The following is a 16,072-nucleotide window of genomic DNA, read 5'->3' as shown; positions in this document are numbered from 1 at the left end:
TAGTACCACTAGTAAATTAACAAATAGTAAGGTGCATTTATAACAGGTTAAAACAGTATAACGCGACTGGCGCTTCACGTGATGAGGCCTGGGTGGTGGCAGGGAGCTCGGTAGTCTTATGACCTGGGGGAAGAAGCTGTTTCCCATCCTAACAGTCCTTGTCCTAATGCTATGGTACCTCCTGCCTGGTGGTTCGGGGCCAAAGAGATCATTGGATGGATGGGAGGGATCACTGACAATGCTAAGGGCCCTGCGTACGTATCTTTGATAGGTGAAAGAGAATCTGCAATGAGCCTCTCAGCAGTCCTCGCAATCCCTTGTAGGGACTTGCAAGTCAGATTCCTCGCAATTCCCGTACCAGGCGGTGATGTAGCTGGTCAGGACCCTCCTGGTGGTGCTCCTGTAAAAATTGGTTAAGAGTGGGGAGAGATGGAGCCTCTCTCGTCTCAATCTCCCCAGGAAGTGAAATAAATTCAAAGTTTGTATCTAAAAATAAATTGCACAGAGACGGATGCAAAATGATATCTCTAGGGCAGAAGCTGTCGGTTTGTGCTCAAAATGCTGATAGACCTCGTGAAGGAGATTCTAGGTTAGATGAAGAATTTAACTCCCCCACTCAGCTGGCTTGGGGTTAACTTTTGGTCAGGGCATGCAGTTTAGGTCTTAAATCCCTCTAGCCAGCAGTTTGAAAGCACCAGAGGCAGCTTAGATTAATGACACATCGCAGTTTCTAAAGTTCCATTTCCTGTGACTTCACATCTGATTGTCTTCTAATTTTTTCAGAGCAGTGGAATTGATATTGGATTATAATTGTCAGATACACTGAGGTACAGTGAAATGCTTGTCAAAGTTTAAAGTTCACAGTAAATTTTTTATCAAGCTCTGAATATGTCTCCATATGCTACCTTGAGATTCATTTTCTTGCAGGCATTCACAATAGATACAAAGAAACACGATAGAATCAATGAAAAACTACACACAAAGACTGACAACTAACCAGTGTGCAAAAGACAACAACAATAAACAAACAAGTAAATAAATAATAACACTGGACAACAAAGATTTTGCTTCCCGAATACTTTTGGGTGTATCTTATGGATTTTGGGCAGATGATCATTAAAATAAAACCAAAGGACTATAAGATATAGGAGCAGACAGGCCATTTGGCCCATTGATTCTGCTACACCATTTTGTCATGACTGATCACTTTTCCCTCTCAGCCCCAGTCTCCTACCTTCTCCCCAAATCCCTTCATGCCTTGACTAATGAGGAATCTATCAACCTCTGTCTTAAATATACCCAATGATTTGGCCTCCACAGCCACCTGTGGCAAAGAATTCCACTGATTCACCACTCTCTGGCTAAAGAAATTCCTCCTCATCTCAGCTTTAAAAGGACGCTCCTCTATTCAGAAGCTGTGTCCTCTGGTCTTAGACTCTCCCGCTATGGGAAACATCCTCCCCACATCCACTCTAATGAGGCCTTTCAAATTTCGAGAGAGTTCAGTGAGGTCATCCCTGAATTCCAGTGAGAAGCCCAGAGCCATCAAACACCCTTCATATGACAAGCCTTCAAAATCAGGTTGGTGCTCGATCCCAAGAGGGTATTTTCTGGAGTGCCTACGAGGTGGCTTTTCAGAACAGCTTGTGGTTGAGCCCATTAGGGGATCAGCTATTCTGGATAGAGTGTTGTGCAATGAACCAGAATTGATCAGAGAGCTTAAGGTAAAAGAACCCTTAGGGGAAAGTGATCATAATATGATCAAATTCATCCCGAAATTTGAGAAGGAGAAGCAAGAGTCATTTGTATCAGTATTACAGTGGACTAAAGGGGAAATTTTGAGAGTGCAGAGTTTGTATGTTCCTGTCAATTGAATAGGAATAAGGAACCTTGGTTCTCAAGGGATATTGCAACTCTGATAAAGAAGAAGAGGGAGTTGTATGAAATGTATAGGAAACAGGGGGTAAATCAGGTGCTTGAGGAGTATAAGAAGTGCAAGAAAATACTTAAGAAAGAAATCAGGAGGGCTAAAAGAAGACATGAGGTTGCCTTGGCAGTCAAAGTGAAGGATAATCCAAAGAGCTTTTACAAGTATATTAAGAGCAAAAGGATTGTAAGGGATAAAATTGGTCCTCTTGAAGATCAGAGTGGTCGGCTTTGTGTGGAACCGAAGGAAATGGGGGAGATCTTAAATAGGTTTTTTGCGTCTGTATTTACTAAGGAAGCTGGCATGAAATCTATGGAATTGAGGGAATCAAGTAGTGAGACCATGGAAACTGTACAGATTGAAAAGGAGGAGGTGCTTGCTGTCTTGAGGAAAATTAAAGTGGATAAATCCCCGGGACCTGACAGAGTGTTCCCTCGGACCTTGAAGGAGACTAGTGTTGAAATTGCCGGGGCCCTGGCAGAAATATTTAAAATGTCGCTGTCTACGGGTGAAGTGCCGGAGGATTGGAGAGTGGCTCATGTTGTTCCGTTGTTTAAAAAAGGATCGAAAAGTAATCCGGGAAATTATAGGCCGGTGAGTTTAACGTCAGTAGTAGGTAAGTTATTGGAGGGAGTACTAAGAGATAGAATCTACAAGCATTTGGATAGACAGGGGCTTATTAGGGAGAGTCAACATGGCTTTGTGCGTGGTAGGTCATGTTTGACCAATCTGTTGGAGTTTTTCGAGGAGGTTACCAGGAAACTGGATGAAGGGAAGGCAGTGGATATTGTCTACATGGACTTCAGTAAGGCCTTTGCCAAGGTCCCGCATGGGAGGTTAGTTAGGAAAATTCAGTCGCTAGGTATACATGGAGAGGTGGTAAATTGGATTAGACATTGGCTCGATGGAAGAAGCCAGAGAGTGGTGGTAGAGAATTGCTTCTCTGAGTGGAGGCCTGTGATTAGTGGTGTGCCACAGGGATCAGTGCTGGGTCCATTGTTATTTGTCATCTATATCAATGATCTGGATGATAATGTGGTAAATTGGATCAGCAAGTTTGCTGATGATACAAAGGTTGGAGGTGTTGTAGACAGTGAGGAAGGTTTTCAGAGCCTGCAGAGGGACTTGGACCAGTTGGAAAAATGGGCTGAAAAATGGCAGATGGAGTTTAATACTGACAAGTGTGAGGTATTGCACGTTGGAAGGATAAACCAACGTAGAACATACAGGGTTAATGGTAAGGCACTGAGGAGTGCAGTGGAACAGAAGGATATGGGAATACAGATACAAAATTCCCTAAAAGTGTCGTCACAGGTAGATAGGGTCATAAAGAGAGCTTTTGGTACATTGGCCTTTATTAATCGAAGTATTGAGTATAAGAGCTGGAATGTTATGATGAGGTTGTATAAGGCATTGGTGAGGCCGAATCTGGAGTATTGTGTTCAGTTTTGGTCACCAAATTACAGGAAGGATATAAATAAGGTTGAAAGAGTGCAGAGAAGGTTTACAAGGATGTTGCCGGGACTTGAGAAACTCAGTTACAGAGAAAGGTTGAATAGGTTAGGACTTTATTCCCTGGAGCGTAGAAGAATGAGGGGAGATTTGATAGAGGTATATAAAATTATGATGGGTATAGATAGAGTGAATGCAAGCAGGCTTTTTCCACTGAGGCAAGGGGAGAAAAAAACCAGAGGACATGGGTTAAGGGTGAGGGGGGAAAAGTTTAAAGGGAACATTGGGGGGGGCTTCTTCATACAGAGAGTGGTGGGAGTATGGAATGAGCTGCCAGATGAGGTGGTAAATGCGGGTTCTTTTTAACATTTAAGAATAAATTGGACAGATACATGGATGGGAGGTGTATGGAGGGATATGGTCCGTGTGCAGGTCAGTGGGACTAGGCAGAAAATGGTTCGGCACAGCCAAGAAGGGCCAAAGGGCCTGTTTCTGTGCTGTAGTTTGTATGGTTCTATGGTTCTAATTACAGGGGCATGAAAGTGGAGTTGGCCAGAACTGATTGGAAAAGAATTCTGTTCTGGCAGGGATGACGGCAGAGCAGCAATGACTGGAATTTCTGGAAGCAATTCGGAAGATGCTGGGTATATACATCCCAAAGAGGAAGAAGTATTCTAAGGAAAGATGACACAACCATGGTTAACATGAGAAGTCAAAGCCAACATAAAAGCCAGAGAGAGGGCATATGATAGAGAAAATATTAATGGGAAGTTAGGGGATTGGGAAGCTTTTAAAAACCAACAGAAGGCAATTAAAAAGTCATTAAGAAGGGAAAGATGGAATACGAAAGTGAACTAGCCAATAATATTAAAAAGGATACCAAAAGTTTCTTCAGATACATGAAGTGTAAAAGAGAGGTGAGAGTAGATATTGGACTGCTGGAAAATGATGCTAGAGAGGTAGCAATGGGGGACAAGGAAATTGCGATTGAACTAAATAAGCATTTTACATCAATCTTCACTGTGGAAGACATGAGCAGTATGCTGGAAGTTCCAGGTGTCGAGGGTCATGAAGTGTGTGAAGTTGCCATTACTAGGGAGGCGTTTCTTGGGAAACTGAAAAGTCTGAAGGTAGATAAGTCACCTGGACCAGATGGTGTACACCCCAGGGTTCTGAAAGAGGGGGCTGAAGAGGTTGTGGAGGCATTGGTAATGATCTTTCATTATCTTTCAAGAATCACTAGATTCTGGAATGGTTCTGGAAGACTGGAAAATTGCAAATGTCACTCCAGTCTTGAGGAAGGGAGAGAGGTAGAAGAAAGGAAATTATATGCTCGTTAGTCTGACCTCAGTGGTTGGGAAGATGTTGGAGTAGATTCTTAAGGATGTGGTTTTGGGGTACTTGGAGGCACATGATAAAATAGTCTAGTCAGCATGGTTTCCTCAAGGGAAAATCTTGCCTGACAAATCTGTTGGAATTCTTTGAAGAAATAGGAGGATTTGAGGAGGAGGAGATGGTGGTGCGACACAACGCGCGTGGCCACTTCAGTGGTGATGTCTGTTATTTGTCAAGTAGGGGACCGTGCACAATTCTGATTTGATGGAGACGTACGTGAGAGTACGGAGGAACATCTGGAGAAACTTCTGAAATGCCCGCTTTGCTGCCGTTGTTACTGTGTGGTCCAGAATCTCTGGAGGAGAAGGCCCCAAAATCCTCAGCTTTGCTTGTTTCAGCAGCCGGGCAAGGTCGAAGGTGCTCAGCAGAGGTTGGCGCTCGGGAGGCTGTTTCGGAGGGGCTGGTCCGAGATGGTAGAGATGGGCTTTGCTGAACACCTACGCTCTGTCCGCCAGAGAAAGCAGGATCTCCCAGTGGTCACACATTTTAATTCCACATCCCATTCCCATTCTGACATGTCTATCCACGGCCTTCTCTACTGTAAAGATGAAGCCACACTCAGGTTGGAGGAACAACACCTTATATTCCATCTGGGTAGCCTCCAACCTGATGGCATGAACACCGACTTCTCTAACTTCCGCTAATATCCCCACTCCCCCTCGTACCCCATCTGTTACTTATTTTTATACACACATTCTTTCTCTCACTCTCCTTTTTCTCCCTCTGTCCCTCTGAATATACCCCTTGCCCATCCTCTGGGTCCCCCCCCACCTCCTTGTCTTTCTTCCCGGACCGCCTGTCCCATGATCCTCTCGTATCCCCTTTTGCCTATCACCTGTCCAGCTCTTGGCTCCATCCCTCACCCTCCTGTCTTCTCCCATCATTTTGGATCTCTCCCTCCCCCTCCAACTTTCAAATCCCTTACTCACTCTTCCTTCAGTTAGTCCTGACGAAGGGTCTCAGCCTGAAACGTCGACTGCACCTCTTCCTAGAGATGCTGCCTGGCCTGCTGCGTTCACCAGCAACTTTTATGTGTGTTGCCTGAATTTCCAGCATCTGCAGAATTCCTGTTGTTTGCATTTTTAGATTCTTTCTACAGGTCCATTTGAATCTTGCTGCTTTCAGGAATTTTTCTTTGCCTAACTTAAGGTGTTGTTTCAGGGTGCTTCTCCATGTGGTACGGTCAGTTGCTAGTTCCTCCCAGGATTCGATGTTCAATGACAGTTACTACCCCTCAACCATCAGGCTCTTGAACAAAAGGGGATAACTGCACTCATTCTATTTCTGCTGTTCCCACCACCAATGGTCTCACTTTAAGGACTCTGTTATATTGTTATTTCATACTCGTTATTTATTCCTATTTATTTATATTTGCATTTGCACAGTTTGCTGTTCATTGATTCTGTTTACAGTTACTATTCTATAGATTTGCTAAGTATGCCCCCAGGAAAAAGACTCCCAGGATGTATGTGGTGACATGTGTGTACTTCGATAATAAATTTTACTTTGAACTTTGAACTTGAAGCCCAGCACCTTCATGCCCCACTTGCGGGCATCTTTGTGCACAGCTGCAGGGAGCTAATGGTTCTTTTGCCTGAAGCCAGCTCACAGTAGATGTCTTTTGGGAAGCAGCCATCCTGTATGCAGCAGGATGCATTCATTTTGATTTTACTCCCACCCTGACCTATCTTATCCTGCGCCCGCCCCCCCCCCGCCAGATTTTCACCTGTACACTCAGGGTCTCCTCGCCAGCTTGCAGTTTTTCCCAGTTGCCTTTTTGACAGATCCATCTTAATCAGCACAGTTTCACTTTGACCAGACCTTCGTGACTCTGAATACAACACAGAGGCCCATCTCGTATGGAGCTCTAGGGACACGGGTTCGATCCCGACCTTGGCTGCTGCAGAGCTGGTGTGTTCTCCCTGCGACCGTGTGGGTCTCCTCTGTGTACTCAGGAGGAAACCCACATGGTCACAGGCCACAAGCCAAAGATGTGTGGGTTGGGTGGATTAATTGGCCACTGCACCTCACTGCATTCTTTTTCTTCTTACTCAGCATCTGAAATTCTGCCAACAGTTGTTGTGTCATCAGCAGAGTTATAGATGCTGTTTAGCTGTGCCTAGCCACACAGTTGTGGGTGTAGAGAGAGTAGAGCAGTGGGCTAAACATGCGTCCTAGAGGTGTACCTGCGTTGATTGTCAGTGAAGAGGAGATGCTATTTCCAATCCACACTGACCGTGGTCTCCTGGGTGAGGGAGTCAGGAATCCAGTTGCAGAGAGTGTCACAACCACGGATTTGGCAGCGCAGTAGATAGGGCAATTGCGCTTGTGAATTTGCAGGTGCCAGCAAATTACTATTTAATGGTGATAGTATTTCATTCCATACTTGTTGTCGTAGTGCTTGCGAGACTTGGACAGAGCACAGCAACGCTTTGCTGCCTGTTTGCGTTCGGCCTTCCAGGAGAAAATGGACTTTTGAGTCAACTGATTCTGAAGACTCGCGGTATACGTTTAATGTTTAGATTTTATTTTCAGCCACAGTGTAGGCTTCGTTTCCCACTTCAGAGTTTTAGTTAGCGGCCCTATTTGGCCCAGCATTTATTGTTTATTTTCCCTATAACACAGTTCGCATTAAGGTTTGTGAAATATCGACCTGCTTCACTGTCTCTCCCTCCGCACTTGGGCCATATCCGAAGCTGGCAACAGAGAGAGCTACAGAGGTCCAGGTTTTGCAGCTTGTTGATTAGAACTAAGGGTATGATTGTGTTGAACATTGAGCTGTAATCAATAAACAGCAGCCTGGCATAGGTATTACTATTGTCCAGGTGATCCAAGGCCAAGTGGAAAGTCTGTGACATTGTAATTTATAGTCTTTTATTATAATGTATTGCAATGTACTGATGTCACAAAACAGCATATCTCATGACATGCCAGTGATATTAAACCTGATTCTGATGCTGATCCTCTCTGCAAGGTAAACATGGGACACTATCAGGAACGCTCACAAAATGCTGGAGGAACTCAGCAAGTCAGGCAGCATTTGTGGAAAAGAATACAGTCGATGTTTCGGGTCCAGACCTTTCTTCAGGATTGGAAAGAAAAGGGGAAGACGCCAGAATAAAAAGGTGGGGGAGGGGAAGAAGGATAGCTGGGAGGTGATAGGTGAAGCCAGGTGGGTGGGAAAGGTAAAGGCTGGAGAAGAAGGAATCTGACAGGAGAGGAGTGAGGACCATGGGAGAAAGAGAAGGAGGAGGGGGGCCTGGGGTAGGTGGTAGGCAGGTGAGAAGAGGTAGAGACCGGAGTGGGGAATAGAAGAAGAGGGGAGGGGGAGAGACTTTTTTTTTACTGGAAGGACACCATCATTTCAGCCCTGGATACTGCAGTCTGCAGGGTTGCTGGAAATCCAGAGCAACACAAGCAAAATGCTGGAGGAACTCAGCAGGTCAGGCAGCATCAATGGAGGGGAATAAACAGTGAATGTTTCGGGCCATTGTCCCACATCAGGTTTGGAAAGGAAGGGGGAAGGTGCCGGTGTAAGAAGGTGAGGGAAGGGGAAGGAGTACAAGTTGACAGGTGATATGAGGGAGCAGGTGAGTGGGGGGGGAAGGTAGGTGGGGGGATGAAGTGAGAGCTGGGAGGTGATGGGTGGAAAAGATAAAGGGCTGAAGAAGAAGAAATTTGATAGGAGAGGAGAGTAGACCATGGGAGAAAGGGAAGGAGGAGGGGCACCGGGGGAGCTTATAGGCAGGGGAGAAGAGAAGGGGTACAGTTTTAAGATGCTTGGAAGTGGGTACAGAGGATATGTCAGGGGGTAACTTTTTATGCAGAGAGTGGTGAGTGTGTGGAATGGGCTGCTGGCGTCGGTGGTGGAGGCAGATTAAGAGACTCCTGGACAGGTATATGGAGCTGAGAAAAATAGAGGGCTATGGGTAACCCAAGGTAATTTCTATGGTAAGGACATGTCTGGCACAGCATTGTGGGCCGAAGGGCCTGTATTGTGCTTTCTATGTTCCTATGGATAAGATGGGAGCCAGAATGGGGAATGGAGAAAGAGGGAAGTGGGAAGGGGGAGAAATTATCGGAAGTTAGAGAAATCAATGGTTGGAGGCTACTTGATGGACTATGAGGCATTGCTCCTCCAACCTAAGTGTGGCCTCATCATGGCAGTAGAGGAGGCCATTGACCAGGGAGTCGATGTAATCACAGCTGGTTTAAAGAAAGGTATCAGATAAATACCTAATGGAGAAAAGGAATGTAGAGCGTTGTAAAGGAGCCAGGGGATGGCCTATGCTCTGCATCTAGTTTACTGAAGCCAGCAAGCAGGCCAAGATATCTGCCACTATCCAGTACAAAGTATCACAGGTGGTTCTATCAAAATTCCTTGCGGCCCACCACAATTCTCAGAGTTGATGAAGTATAGCAAGTGTTTCTGCAGTCAAAAGCAATTTAAAATGTTTCTTTCACGTCTTCCTGCTTTGTAACAGGAGAGAGTATTGTGTTATTGTAGCATGTGCAGTGGGTCCACTGTGCAAGTTTTCATCGTGCCCAGAGTGGGGCATTTATGCCCCTAATAATTCCGATTCGGAGGTGAGGAGAAGGAATAATGGAACAGAGAACAAATGGAGAGTGTGAAGGCAGTGTGCGATGTTCTAAAACAATTCTCACTTTGATTCCAACCAGGGATTATATGTATAAGGACCCGAACACTTTTGATTAGATTCTACTTGGTTCAGGTGGTGGGGTGGAGATATGTCTCTACTAAGGGAGGTGTAAGGTGCTTCCCCCACCCCCCAGGCAAGGTGTAGAACCTGCTTAACTCCTCCCCCCACCCCCTGATCAGGGTCACATGAAGCCATGGGAGTGGGTGGTGGATGGCCGTATGAGCAACTGGTGCACATCACAAGTCCTGGGTATGTGACCACTGACGCCAGGCAGACAATCTCTGAAGAGTATTGATAATGGCTGGGATCACCCGTCTTATAAACGCACTGCCCAGATAAGGCAATGGCAAGCCACTTCTGTAGAAAAATTTGCCAAGAACAGTCATGGCCATGGACGGACGATTATCACCCACCATAAGACATAGAAGCAGAATTAGGCCATTCAGCCCATCAAGTCTGCTCCACCATTCCATCATGGCTGATCCTGGGTCCTATTCAACCCCATACACCTGCCTTCTTGCCATATCCTTTGATGCTCTGACCGATCAGGAAAGGATCAACTTCCGCCTGCTGCAATCACATTGCTTCCTCAGCACTACCTACCCCTCCACCTATCTTCATATCATCCACAAGCTTTGCCACAATGCCATGAATTCCATCATCTAAATCACTGACAAAAAATGTCAAAAGTAGCAGTCCCAATACTGACCCCTGAGGAAAACCACTAGTCACTGGCAACCAATGAGAAAAGGCCCCATTTATTCCCACTCACTGCCTCTTGCCTGTCAGCCATTCCTCTTATCCATGCCAGTATCTTTCCTGTAACACTGTAGGATTTTATCTTGTTAAGCATCCTCATGTGTGGCACCTTATCATATGCCTTCTGAAAATCCAATCAATGACATCCACTGCTTCTCCTTTGTCCACCCATAAGATCATGAGACCATAAGATTTAGGAGGATATAGGAGAAGAAGTAGGCCTTTTGCCCATTGAGTCTGCTCTGCCATTCAGTCATGGGCTGATCCACTTCATCCAGTCATCCCCACTCTCCTGCTTTCACCCCATACCCTTTGATGCCCTGGCTAATCAAGAACTTATCTATCTCTGCCTTAAATACACCCAATGACTTGGCCTCCACAGCCGCTCGTGGCAACAAATTCCACAGAATTACCACCCTCTGACTAAAGTAATTTCTCCGCATCTCAGTTTTAAAAGGACGTCCTTCAATCCTGAGGTCGTGCCGTCTTGTCTTCGAATCCCCTACCATGGGAAATAACTTTGCCATATCTGATCTGTTCAGGCCTTTTAACATTCGGAATATTTCTATGAGATCCTCCCCCATTCTCCTGAATTCCAGGAAATACAGCCCAAGAGCTGCCAGATATTCCTCATACTGTAACCCCTTCATTCCTGGAATCATTCTAGTGAATCTTCTCTGAACCGTCTCCAACGTCAGTATATTCTTTCTAAAATAAGGAGCCCAAAACTGCACACAATACTCCAAATGTGGTCTCACAAATGCCTTATAGAGCCTCAACATCACATCGCTGTTCTTATATTATATACCTCTAAAAATGAATGCCAACATTGCATTTGCCTTCTTCACAACTGACTCAACCCGCAGGTTAACCTTTAGGGTATCTTGCACAAGGACTCCCAAATCTCTTTGCACCTCTGCATTTTGAATTCTCTCTCCATCTAAATAATAGTCTGCCCATTTATTTCTTCCATCAAAGTGCATGATATACACTTTCCAACATTGTATTTCATTTGCCACTTCTTTGTCCATTCCCCTAAACTATCTAAGTCTCTCTGCAGGCTCTCTGTTTCCTCAACACTACTTGCTCCTCCACTTATCTTTGTATCATCAGCAAATTTAGGGGATTCAGCAAATTAACCAATTTCCCCCGGGATCAATAAAGTATGACTATGACTAAATTTAGCCACAAATCCCTTAATACCATAGTCCAAGTCATTGACATACATCGTAAAAAGTAACGGTCTCAACACCGACCCCTGTGGAGCTCCACTAGTAACCGGCAGCCAGCCAGAATAGGATCCCTTTATTCCCACTCTCTGTTTTCTGCCGACCAGCCAATGCTCCACCCATGCTAGTAACTCCCCTGTAATTCCATGGGCTCTTATCTTGCTAAGCAGCCTCATGTGTGGCACCTTGTCAAAGGCCTTCTGAAAATCAAAGTACACCACATCTACTGCATCTCCTTTGTCTACCCTGCTTGTAATTTCCTCAAAGAATTGCAGTAGGTTAGTCTGGCAGGATCTTCCTTTCAAGAAACCATGCTGGTTTTGGCCTATCTTGTCATGTGCCTCGAGGTATTCTGTAATCTCATCCCTAACTATTGATTCCAACAACTTAGCTTGACTGATGTCAGGCTAACAGGTCTATAGTTTCCTTTCTGCTGCCTCCCACCCTTCTTAAATAGCGGATTAACATTTGCAATTTTCCAGTCATCCAGTACAATGCCAGAACCTATCAATTCTTGAAAGATCATTGTTAATGCCTCCGCAATCTCTCCAGCTACTTCCTTCAGAACCCAAGGGTGCATTTCATCAGGTCCAGGAGATTTATCCACCCTCAGACCATTAAGCTTCCTGAGCACCTTCTCAGTCATAATTTTCACTGTACAAACCTCACTTCCCTGACACTCTTGAATGTCTGGTATACTGCAGACATTTTCCACTGTGAAGACTGATGTAAAATACGCATTCAGTTCCTCTGCCATTTCTGCGTCTCTCATTACAATATCTGCAGTGTCATTTAGTATTGGTCCTATATCTACCCTCAACTCTCTTTTACCCTTTATATACTTGAAAAAGCTTTTAGTATCTTCTTTGATATTAGTCACCAGCTTCCTCTCATAATTCATCTCTTCTTCCTAATGACCTTCTTAGTTTTCTTCAGCAAGATTTTAAAAGCTCCCCAATCCTCTATCTTCCCACTAGCTCTAGCTTCCTTGTATGCCCTCTCTTTTGATTTTACTTTGGCTCTGACTTCACTTGTCAGCCACGGTAGTGTCCTGCTTCCCTTTGAAAATTTCTTCTTATTTGGAATATATCTGTCTTGCACTTTCCTCATTTTTCACAGGATCTCCAGCCATTGCTACGCTGCTGTCCTTCCTGCAAATGTCCCTTTCCAGTCAACTTTGGCCAGTTCCTCTCTCATACCATTGTAATTTCCTTTATTCCACTGAAATACCAACTTGTTAGATTTTATTTTTTCCCTCTCAAATTTCAAAGTGAACTCGATCATATTGTGATATTGTTCCCTAAGGGTTCCTTAACCTTAAGCTCTCTTATCACCTCCAGATCATTGCACAACACCCAATCCAGCACAGCTGATTCCCTACTGGGCTCAACAACAAGCTGTTCTAAAAAGCCATCCCTTAGACTTTCTACAAATTCTCTCTCTTGAGGTCCAGTACTGGTCTGCTTTTCCCAATCCACTTTCATATTAAAATCCCCAACGATTATCATGACATTGGCTTTCTGATATGCCTTTTCTATCTCCTGCTGTAATTTGTAATCCACATCCTGGCTGCTGTTTGGAGGCCTGTATACAACTGCCATTAGGGTCCTTTTACCCTTGCTATTTCTTAATTCAACCCATAGAGACTCTACACCTTCTAATTCTATGTCATTCTTTCCAATGATTTAATATTATTTCTTGTACACAGGGCCACACCACCCCCTCTGCCAACTAACCTATCTTTCCGATACACCGTATATCCTTGGACGTTCAGCTCCCAATGGCATCCATCCTTTAGCCAAGTTTCAGAGATGGCCACAACGTCATACTTGCCAATCTGTAGCTGAATTTCTAGATCGTCCATTTTATTTCTTATGCTACGTGCATTCAATTACAACACTTTCAGTCCAGTATTTGTTGCTTTCTGTTTTAACTGCACTGTGTCTCTATTGCCCTGTAACTCATGCCACTGGCTTTGATTAAGCCTCATCTCCTGCCTGTTCTTCCTATAAGCTCAGTTGCATGCTATCTTTGACTTATTTTGGTTTTCCCCTTACTCAGCCCTGCTTGTAACTTCCTCAAAAAATTCTAACAGATTTGTCAGACAAAATTTCCTTTTACAGAAACCATGCTGACTTTGAGTTATTTTATCATTGCTCCCCAAACCTCATCCTTTAATAATAGACTCCAACACTTTCCCAACCACTGAAGTCAAGCTAACTGGCCTATAATTTCCCTTCTTGTGCCTTCCTCTCTTTTTAATGAGTGGAGTGACATTTGCAATCTTCCAGTCCTCTGGGACCATGTCGGAATCAAGTGATTCTTGAAAGATCATGAACAATGCATCCGTTATCTCTTCAGCGACATCGCTCAGGACTCTGGGATGTAGTCCATCTGGTTCAGGTGGGTCACCCATCTTAAGACCTTTCGATTTGCCTGGCACTTTTTCCTTTGTAATGGCAATGGCACTCGCTCCTGCTCCCTGACACCTGATTTAATCCTAGCCTATTCATGGGACAATTTACAATGACCAGTTAACAACTAACTGGTACGTCTTTGGACTGTGGGAGGAAACCCATGCAGTCACAGGGAGAACGTACAAACTGCTCACAGGCAGCATTGGGAATTGAACTCGGGTCGCTGGTACTGTAAAGCATAGTGCTAACCATTACACCTCTGTGCACCCCACAGTACTCTATACTACGAAAAACAACCAAATCCTTTAATCACATTCTAGCCTGTACACACACAGAGGAATAGTATAAAGGGAACTTGCCGAACACCAGCTCTATCCCAACTAACATTCAGATTCCAATCTGAATTCTTGTCAATGTAATTTTCGCTGTTGTGATCGTCTTCATCTTTGTCTTGCCATTCTTTTGCGTGCCTCTACCATTGTTCCATCCGTATCAACTTGCTGCTGTCGTCAACATCCGATAGGCATTCCCGGTTTGTATTAATTTAAAATTTGAATTTACCCCCTTTAATGATGGATAAATCCGTACTGCGCAGTCTCTAAGAGTCTGAAGGCGGTGAAGACTTGAATTCTAATCCTCCTAAGAAACCGAAACTACAGAAAGTGCGTCAATACAATATCACATACCTGGAGTATGGTTTTATTCCATTCCTGTCAGATCAGAGATGCCCCATGTGTCTTATTTGCAATACTGTACTGTCAAATGAAGCCATGAAACCATCAAGATTGCAGGAACACTTCTGTAAAAGACACCCTGAAAGGGCTACATATGGTATTATTCAGTCTCAGAAGATGAAAGAAGCATTCGAAAAGCATTACAAACTCAAGTCATTTGCCAAGAAAGCTAAAAATGACCTTGATAGTGGTCTCATTGCTTCTTAAAACATTTCCAAAATGATAGAAAAGTGTGGAAAATCTCCTACAATCAGTGAAAGAATAATAATGTCTGCTGTATCAGAAGTGCTCACCACTGTTCTCAAAATAGATACCAGAATTTTAAAATCAATTCCTCTGAGTAATAACTCTGTAGCTCGTCGTATTGACAAAATGAGTGATGACACTGAGTATCAACTATGCACAGAGCTACAAAAAACAGAATTTGGGATACAACTGGATGAGTCAACTGTGAGAGACAACAAGGCACTGCTAATGGAATATGTATGGTTTAGCAAAAATGGAAATGTTTATGAAAAGATTCTCTTTTGTAAAAGTTAAAAACAAATATCAATGGAGAACCAATCCACGACGAGATCAAAATGTATACTGAAGAAAAAGTATTCAGATTAGGGACATGATTTCTCATGCAACAGATGGAGCACCATATTTTTCAGGTCACCATGCTGGTTTAGTAGCATTTATGAAAAAAGAAAACCCAGGTCTGTTTGCAATCCGTTGTGTAATTCATCATCAACATCTTGCAGCCAAAAACCTCAGCCAGTGATATGACTTTTCAAGCATGACTCTTGTAATACCTGCTATCAACAAAATTAAAGCTCATCCATTAAACAGCAGAATATTTTGCCAGTTTTCCAAGTTAACGATGAAGAATTTGAATGCTTGCTTCTTCACACTGAAGTACATTGGCTGTCAAAAGGCTGCTGGTTAAAATGTTTCTTTGATCTTTGCTCAGCTGTGGTTGAAATTTTGCTCAAAGATGGCAAGAGCTTGGAAGACAAGGTTGAACTTCTATGTGGAGATGTGGCACACCTAGCCGATCTCTATGACAAAATGAACATCCTAAATATGAAACTGCAGGGTGAGAATTTCAATTTAATCCAAGCAAAAAGTGCAGTGTCCACTTTTATTTGAAAATTCAAATTATATAAGTAAAACATTAGAAGAATGTTCTCACAGTTTCCCTGCATGGAAAGTATGGAATTCTCACAGAAGGTGATTTGCAAGAGTACTGCTTACACCTACAGTCACTGAAGAAGGATTTTCAGGATGTGAATGATCTGAAAATTCCAGACTGGATAATTAACTCATTTCTTTTCAAGGTGGAAGAACAGGAAGAGAGCTTGTAAGAAGAAATATTCAAAATTCAGAATGATGAAGAAGCAAAAGTACTGGCTTTTGTGGTATGTGGCTACATTGTCATATGATGTTTCCTGGTCTTTGGAGAAGATCCAAACTGCTCTTCATTGTATTTCCATCCTCCTACCTTGTTGAAAGA

Source organism: Mobula hypostoma, chromosome 14 (genome assembly GCF_963921235.1).
Source record: "Mobula hypostoma chromosome 14, sMobHyp1.1, whole genome shotgun sequence".
Taxonomy (NCBI): domain Eukaryota; kingdom Metazoa; phylum Chordata; class Chondrichthyes; order Myliobatiformes; family Myliobatidae; genus Mobula; species Mobula hypostoma.
The sequence above is the reverse complement of the archived record's forward strand: the minus strand, read 5'-3'. Positions refer to the sequence as shown.